The sequence below is a fragment of the Sinocyclocheilus grahami genome, unplaced genomic scaffold (genome assembly GCF_001515645.1).
Source record: "Sinocyclocheilus grahami isolate Dianchi unplaced genomic scaffold, SAMN03320097.WGS_v1.1 scaffold1163.1, whole genome shotgun sequence".
NCBI classification, from domain to species: Eukaryota; Metazoa; Chordata; class Actinopteri; order Cypriniformes; family Cyprinidae; genus Sinocyclocheilus; species Sinocyclocheilus grahami.
The window spans coordinates 358,465-361,682 of record NW_015506342.1 but is presented as its reverse complement, the minus strand read 5'-3'; the positions used below and the strand labels follow the sequence as shown (position 1 = coordinate 361,682).

General features: G+C 40.1%; 1 protein-coding gene across 1 annotated transcript in view; it reads right to left on the bottom strand.

The window, feature by feature from the left end:
- LOC107567485 (src substrate cortactin-like) overlaps positions 1–1,679 on the bottom strand; it is a 22,314-nt gene extending 20,635 nt beyond the window's left edge. Inside the window, exon 1 of the mRNA XM_016253180.1 lies at positions 1,511–1,679. The gene's annotated coding sequence lies outside the window, so the exon portion shown is untranslated. The remainder of the gene's footprint in view (positions 1–1,510) is intronic.
- Positions 1,680–3,218: the final 1,539 nt, after the last annotated feature.

Here is a 3,218-nt window from a genome sequence, read left to right as displayed (position 1 = left end):
ACACCAACACACCAACACACAACACCATTAAACTCCACACAACACCATCACACAACACACAACACCATTAAACTCCACATCACACAACACCACACAACACCATTAAACTCCACACAACACCATTAAACTCCACACAACACCATTAAACTCCACACAACACCATTAAACTCCACACAACACCATTAAACTCCACACAACACCATTAAACTCCACACAACACCATTAAACTCCACACAACACCATTAAACTCCACACAACACCATTAAACTCCACACAACACCATTAAACTCCACACAACACCATTAAACTCCACACAACACCATCACACAACACACAACACCATTAAACTCCACACAACACCATCACACAACACACAACACCATTAAACTCCACACAACACCATTAAACTCCACACAACACCATCACACAACACACAACACCATTAAACTCCACACAACACCATTAAAGGCAGGGTATGTGATTTTTCAAAAACACTTTAGAAAACTGATTCCAGCCGAATAGCAAAACAAACTTGTAGCCAATCAGCAGTAAGGGGCGTGTCTACTCGTGATGTGGGGGAGAGAGCGTTCAGTGCACAGGACGGACATCAGCCGCGCCAGCGACAGAGAGATAGAGACGGCAGATAAAAAATAAAAGAGGAAAACATCTGCGGAACGATAAGGCATACAGTAGGATCCGTGTAAACATCGGATCAGCTTTCCAGCGCTGGAGAGAACTCGAGGAGCGGAGGCCTGCGGGCGAACGCCGAGCTTGCTTTGTTTCTTCTCGACGGTGAGTAACAGTGTCTACAACAGCTGAAGTCTGTCTAGTACACTGGACGCGATCAAACCACCGGTGAACACCATTTGAGATTCGTGTCAGCGCGTCATAAATAGAACCCGGCAGCAGTGTTCTGTCGGGATTTGTCGCGCCGCTCGCGTCCGTAGACTCGGTGTAACATTGGTTTTGCTTTGTTTCACAGAACTAATCGCTGCCAGGGTTGTGTCCGTATGTGTGGGGCGGAGCTATCAGAATAGGGGCGTGTTTGTTTTGCTGATTTCAAATATCAACACTGGCTACCAGAAATCCCTTACCCCACCTTTAACCTCCACATCATTAACTGATCTCCAAATGAGCAGCACATCTGTGTTGGTCTGGAGCACACACACACAGGACACTTCACACTCGCACAATCACTATCTAGGTGTCACTTCTACAGTGAACTCGCACTGTAGGGAAGACGCCTACCGAGGCCACTAAACAACCGTCGCTTGGACCTAGTTAGTCATCATCTCCACCAAACGCCTCTACTAATGAGTTAAGGTTAATTAATGCAATATGTGAAAGGACACGTACACATGCACGCAGCCGAACGAGATTAAACCGCGCACACTAATGCAAGCAAACAGCAGAAATAACGCGGAATAAAAGCGTTCAGCTGAGAAATAAGGACTCCAGGTTAGGTCCTCTCGCCCGCTTCAAACCTGTAACATCACGCCGTCACACTTACGGTGTACTTCGACGGTCTCCTTAATGCACGTGCTGTTTAACGAATAAGGCTCGCAGAGAATGTAATAATAGTTATGATTATGAAGAGAGATCGTGAGCGCTCCCGGCCGCAGTCTTCCTGCTTCCCACTTCCTGCTCCAGACCGGACCGCACCACCTGAGCCGGGACCGGGGGAGCGCCGCGTGTTTCAAGCCACAGGGACACTGTGGGATTTACTGTCATTGACATCGTTGTTATGATTTATTATCGTTTTATTTGAGATCAGAAAATGATGGTCTGGTTCAAATCCGGGCTAGGATAGGTCTAGCGTGCCTCAGAAATCTGGTCTCCGGTCAGCAGCGTTACGCAATCTCCCCTCGTCACATAATAGTACGGCCGGACTGTGCTAGGACCGTATTTGATTTACTGTTTGAATTATTTTAATTTAATTTATAAGTTATTTTAAATTTAAGCAAGCCTCAGCTCTAAACAAAACCGCTGCTGTACCCCTCTTAAATTTTAAAAACTAATTAGTTTCAATACGCGAGTCGCTATTTTTCAAAGCGAATATAAAATAATTAACTGTGGATGCGCGAGACTAACGTTTCATTACAAATGAAAATAACTTTTTTATTTATTACCTTGTGAAAAAAAGAAAAAAGCTTCAATAAAATAGTACAAAAATGATTTAGGCCTACATAAATATAATTTACTTACACTGCAAATAAAAATGCTTTTTTTACTTATAAATAAAAAACTCTAAAAAATATTTTAGAATCAAGATGCGTTTATTTAACAAGTAAAATCACTTAAGATATGTCTTGTTTTCTGGGAAATTAGATTTTTGCTTAAAACAAGGAAAAATATCAGCAAAATAATCTTGTTTAGCTTTTGAATTAAGATTAATTTTCTTACCCCACTGGCAGATATGTTTGCTTGCTTTAAGTTGTTCTTTATTTATTCATTTATTTATTTACTTTGTCAGGTAAAAGTATCTTGATTCAAGAATATTTAGATATGTATACTAGAAAACTAGACAAAAATACTAAGTAAGAAAATCACGTTTTGCAGTGTATGTGAATTGTGAGTTTTTTTGCTATACATTGAAAATGTTGTATAGTTGACATTTATATTAAATACAATTAGATAAACATCAAAGTGCTTTTTGACCCAGTTAAATAGGACTTAATGTCACTACAAGTGCACATTCAATACAGTTAAGGACACTTCTTTTCTCACAATGGTTGACCACGGATTTCAAAGAGTTGCATTTTTATTTCTTTGGTCTGGACAGCGTGCTGTGCTATCCCAGTAGACATTACATGCATTTATCATGAAATTACTTTCAATCCATGTTAATTTTGACCACAAACGCTGTACAATGCACTTTAATTCAATGACTACAACAAAGCAAAAATACAAAACTGATTAGCATTACTGGACCATAACCGAATGCAGTGTAAATGCTGTGATCTGGTAATATGGGCAGTAAAAAGACACCGATCAAGCTGTGAAGTCTCTGAACTGATATTTCTTCAGTATTCATAGTGTCAGTAAAACAAAATAATCCAAGCATCAAGATGCAAATTAATCATAATACACGACAAAAGGAACACCTCTTACATTAGACTTGACGTTTCCACATTTTCTCCTGAGTTAGTATTGCCACATAAAAAAAGCCAATGTGTCAAGATCCAAATCAATCCCATAAGGAACGTTGTTGATTATGA